The following is a 6,085-nucleotide window of genomic DNA, read 5'->3' as shown; positions in this document are numbered from 1 at the left end:
AGTTGAAGTTCACTGGTGATCTCTGAGCTTCCCGTACCTAGATGTTATCATCTTTCCCCAGATTTGACCATTTTTCAGTCATTTTATTTCTTAAATATGCTTTCTAGGACTTTTTCCCTCTTCTTATTCTGTAACTTCTATTATGCAAAAGTTAGTTTGTTTGATGGTGTCCCATAATTCCCATAGGCCTTTTTCATTTTTTTAAATTCCTTTCTCTTTTTGTTCCTGTGATTGGAAAATTTCAGATATCCTACATTTCAGCTCACAGATTTTGTCTTCTGCTTGACCAAGTCTGCTGTTGAAGTGTTCTATTGAATTTTTCAGTTATTATATTCTTTCTCTCTAGAATGTCTGTTTTGTATTTTTTCTATTTCTTTGTCAAACTTCTCATTTTGTTCATGAATTGTTTCCCAAATTTTAATTTTCTGTCTGTATTTTCTTGGAATATCCGGAACTTATTTAAAAGGATTATTCTGAACTTTTTGTGAGTCATTTCATAGATCTCCATTTCTTTTGGCCCCATTATGGAGCTTTATTAGTTTCTTTTGGTGGAGTCATATTTCCCTGATTTTTCATAATTTTTCCATTCTTATGTTGATGCCTGTATATTTGAGGAGATGGTCACCTCTTCTGGCCCCTGCAGGTATTCTTTGATGGTTGATAGACCTTCACTATTTAGTGTAGTCCAGGATTATGGATGAGCTGATTGGTAGTGAGGGCAAGCAGACGTTGGTGTCAGGGTTCTCTAGTTGGGCTGGATTGCTTCCTGTGCTCTGAGGCCAAATAGTACTTCTGGCTGGGCTCTGTTGTCTAGAGACCACTGGATGGAGTCTGCCATCAGGTAGAGCTGCTGACTGGGCTCTGCAATTGTCTCTGATTGGGCAGGGATGCAAGTTGTCTTCCCCGACTGGGCAGTACTATACTATTATTTATAAACTGCAGTTACAAGACAGGGTTGTGTGTTGTGCTCTAAGGCTAAGTGAAGTGTCTGGAATTGCTGTTTGGCCATATGGGGTGGGCAGGGTGAGAGGCTGTAGTCCACAGATATGTGTGAATTTGGGCTTGGTTCCTTGCCAGTGGCAAGGAGGCCTGAAGCTTGGTAGAGATGCTGCTCAGCAGGCAGGGTTGGATGGGGCCAGATGCTCCCTCCTTGAGGGATCACTGACCTGTCATTGCCTCCCAGCTTTGGGAAGACTTAATGTGTGTTCCAGAGTTGTGTGGGGAAATTGGCTAGAGACCCAAGCCTGTTTGACTTGTGGACTATACTTTATTCAGCACAATGCTATTCGCTAGTCTCTCCAGTGTGGTGTCTCTCTTGGCTGAAATGCAGAGCAATGACCAAGATTTGTTTGCTGGCAGCTGTGAATCCTACCCTTGTGTTTCTAACTGTCCACTGGTGGTCTAGGCTCTGCTGGCACTCCCAATATTTCCATGGGACAACACAGGAATGAGCCTGCTGTGAAGGATTCCAGAATGTTGGGGTAGCTGAATGTTTGCCTCCAACTTACTTTTCCCACTGTGGAAACTGTAGGTCCAGGGGAATCTTCTGTGTGTGGCACTGTGCCACTTGAGGTATGGGTGGCCTAGTCAATGTGAACTGTTCCTCTTACCCTTCAAACTAGGCTTTTCTCAGTTCTGTACTCTAAGTAGGTGTTTCAGCCTCACTTTCAAGTTCTAGGATATTCATGAAAGTATTCTTGCCTGTGGGTAGTTGCTAACTGGATTTCTGTGGGTTGGGAGAGTAGAGCCAGAAAATTCCTATTTTGCCATCTTGCTCCATGCTACAAATTTTTAAAAAGACTAAAACTATTAAGAAACAGGGGTTAGAGTCATTTTACAGTTGATAAAGTTTCATGCTTATTTAAAATATTAGGACTTTTTCTTATCTCCCATACTTAAAGGACATAAAAGTCGTTGGCTACATCAGTTTTCATGGTTCATGAAGAATAAAGTAAGAGTGAAGACAAAAGTTAATTTGTTAATCTGAATGTAAAAATGGGAATTTAAAAAGTTATTCTGAGCAGCCAGGTAGACAGTAGATGAAGAACTCATTTTGAGCTTGGATAATGGAGGAAATGAGAGAAGGACCTTGAGCAGGAAAATGTATCCCATAAAAATGGTAGGCAAGTGTCCAAGGAAGAGGCAGAGTGTAATAAATTCCCTGTGGTTGGAATGGATAAGGTATTATAAGAATAATACCAGTATTCAAGTTCAAGTTGTTTCTTGAACAAATATGTTGTGTTTTACTCAAAACATCAATATAAGCCTTTATGGCTGGATGTGGTGGCTCACGCCTGTAATCCCAGAATTTTGGGAGGCCGAGGCGGGTGGATCACTTGAAGACAGGAGTTTGAAAGCAGTTTGGCCAACATGGTGAAACCCTATCTCTACTAAAAATACAAAAGTTAACTGGATATGGTGGTGGGTGCCTGTAATCCCAGCTGCTCAGGAAGCTGAGGCAGAAGAATTGCTTGGACCCAGGAGGTGGAGGCTGCAGTGAGTCAGGATCGCACCACTGCACTCCAGCCTGGATGACAGAGCAAGACCCAAACTCAGGAAAAAAAAATATATATATATATATATGTGTGTGTATGTGTGTGTGTATGTGTGTGTGTATGTCTGTTACAATGGCTGGGAAACGCTTTTGGGAACAAAGGAGTTGTGCTTATATCCTTTCTTAGGGAAGATCAGGATGAAAAGAAACTTGCAGTTGTAAGAGGTAGGAAGTAAGATGGTGAGAGATGATTGAGAATGTAGAAGTGGGAGTTCAGAGCAAAATGTGATTAAAGGTGGAAGTTAGGCTTTCTTAGTTCCCATTGGAACTATTTAAAAATATTCAGGGAAGGGTTGGGTACTAGACTTCCCATGGTTATATAGAATGGGAACTCGGCTCATTTTATTTGGCTATTAAGGAAAAGGCCACAGAAAGTAAAATAATTTAGGGACATTAAAGTTCTAACAAATGAATGAGTCACCTACTGTGTAAGTCCATGAAAACTTGAATGGTTCCATGTCTATGGAGTGCTGTGGAGAAAGCACCTTGAACAACTCAAAGCAATGGTGAATTCTAGCTGATTATGGGTATTTTTTCTATAGGTTTAACTTGGAACCTAGAGATAAAGGGGACGGGTTCTCTGCCTTTGGAAATATTTTTAGGTATCTGCTTAGGAAATTCTTTTGTTGAGGTCAGAATATAACCTGCTGGAAATTGATGGTTTCCTTAATGTGATTATGACTGAGTTTTTTTTCAGACAAGTGTTAAATTTTTAAGCTTTTTTCCCCTGTATAAATGTTTTATACATATTTGTATATTCAAATATATCAGTCATTTCCTTTATGACTTTTGTGGTTTCTGTTTTACCGAGAAATTATAAGGAAACATATGCCTTATGTTTTTGTCTCCCACATACACATATGTATTTCTTCTAGAACATGTATTGATGTAAGAAATGAAATAATAATTTAGCTTTATTTTATTTTTAATGATAAAAATGGCTAGCCAGTTAACTCTTTATTAATTAGTGAATATACCTCTCTCATTTGAAATGATTACCTCTTTTTCATGTACTAAATTCTTGCATGTTCCAGTGCTTCTCAAATTTTAGTGTGCATCAGAATCACCTGGAGGGCTTTTTAAAATAGAATTTGCTGAACATCACCTTTCTCTAACAAGTTCCCAGATGATGTTACTGATGTAGGTTTAGGGAGTCACACTTTGAGAATAGCTGCCAATTCTAATTTCTTTACCATGGCTATTAATATCCATGATGAAATAGATGTAAAAATTCTCAACAAAATCCACCAAACCAAATCCAATAGAACATCAAAAGTTAATTCACCACAATCAAGTAGGCTTGGGATGCAAGACTGGTTCAACATATGCAAATCAGTAAATGTGATTCATCACATAAACAATTCAAGGCAAAACTCGTATGATCATCTCAACAGACACAGAAAATGCTTTTGAGAAAACTCAACATTGCTTCATGATAAAACCCCTAAACAGACTAGGCATCAAAGGAACATACCTCAATGTAATAAGAGCCATATATTACAAATGCACAGCCATCATACTGAATGAGTAAAAGCTGGAACCATTCCCTTTGAGAGCTGGAATAAGACAAGGATGTCCACTCTTACTGCTCCTATTCAACATTGTGCTGGAGGTCCTAGTCAGAGCAATTAGCAAGAGGTCATCCAACTATCTCTCTTCATTGATGATGTGATTCTACACCTTGAACACCCTAAGGACTCCACCAAAAGGCTACTAGAACTGAAAAATGATTTTAATAAGGTTTCAGAATGCAAAACCAATGTACAAAAATCAGTAGCATTTCTATACATCAACAATATGCAGGTCGAGAGTCAAATAAAGAACGTGATCCTATTTACAATAGTCACAACAAACACAAAAGACCTAGGAATACAGCTAACCCAGGAGGTGGAAGATCTCTACAAGGAGAACTACAAAACACCACTGAAAGAAATCAGAGATTACACAAATAAATCAAAGAATATTCCATGCTCAAGGATTGGCAGAATCAATATCACTAAAATGCCATAATACCTAAAGCAGTTTACAGATTCAATGCTATTTCTCTCAAACTATTATATAAATGTCATTCTTCACAGAATTAGAAAAAACTGTTCTAATGGAATCAAAAGAGAGCCCCAATAGGCAAAGCAATCCTAAGCAAAAGGAGCAAAGCTGGAAGAATAACACCATCTGACTTAAAACTATACTATAAGGCTACAGTAACCAAAATAACATAATGGTACAAAAAGACACATAGACCAGTGGAACAGAGTAGAAATAAAGCCACACACTTATACAACCATCTGATCGTAGACAGGGCTGACAAACACATGCAATGGGGAACGGATTCCCTATTTAATAAATGGTGCTGGAATAACTGGCTAGCCTTATGCCGAAGAAAGAAACTGGACCCTCACCTTTCACTGTATACAAAAATTAACTCAAGATGGATTAAAAATTTAAATGTAAGCCCTCAAATCATAACAATCCCAGAAAAAAACCTAGGGAATACCCTTCCCTACATTGGTCTTAGTAAAGAATCTTTGGCTAAGTTCGCAAAAACAATTGCAACAAAAACAAAAATTAACAAGTGGGACCTTATTAAATGAAAGAGATTCTCTACAGCAAAAAACAAAAACAAAAACGAAAAAACTATCAATAGAGTAAACAGAGCCTACATAATAGAAGAAAATATTTGCAAACTATGCATCTGATAAAGGTCTAATATCCAGAAGCAACAGGAATTTAAACGAATCAATAAGCAAAAACCAAATAACCCCATCAAAAATGGGCAAAGGACAAGAATAATCCCTTTTCAAAAGGAGACATACAAGCAGCCAACAAACATATGAAAAAATGTTTGTCGCTAATCATCAGAGAAGTTCAGATTAAAACCTCAATGAAATACCATCTCACACTAGTCAGAATGACTATTATTATAAGTCAAAAACAAAAACAAAACAAATAAACAAACAAACAAAAAAAAAACAGATGCTGGCGAGGCTCCAGAGAAAAGGAACCACATATACACTGCTGGTGGGAATATAAATTACTTCAGCCTCTGTGGAAAGCAGTTTGGAGATTTCTCAAAGAACTTAAAACAGAGGTGCCATTCAATCCAGCAATCCCATTACTTGGTATGTAAAGAAAAATAGATAATTATATCAAAAACATACATGTACTTGTATATTCACCACCAAACTATTCACAATAATAAAGAAATAGAATTGACCTGGATGCCCATCAATGATGGATTGGGTAAAGAAAATGTGGTACATATACACCACGGAGTACTACACAGCCACAAAAAAAGAATGAAATCATATTCTCCACAGCAACATAGAAGGAGCTGGAGGCCATAATCCTAAATGGATGCAGCAACAGAAAACCAAATACTGTGTGTTCACACTTATAAGTGGGAATGAAACATTGAGCACACATGGACATAAATATGCGAGCAGCAGATACTTTGGAATACTAGAGGAGAGAGTACAGTAGAGAGGTGTCGACTGAGAAACTAAATATTGAGTACTATGCTCAGTACCTGGA

The sequence above is a fragment of the Colobus angolensis genome, unplaced genomic scaffold, assembly GCF_000951035.1.
Source record: "Colobus angolensis palliatus isolate OR3802 unplaced genomic scaffold, Cang.pa_1.0 Scaffold259, whole genome shotgun sequence".
NCBI classification, from domain to species: domain Eukaryota; kingdom Metazoa; phylum Chordata; class Mammalia; order Primates; family Cercopithecidae; genus Colobus; species Colobus angolensis.
This window is presented reverse-complemented; position numbering follows the sequence as displayed.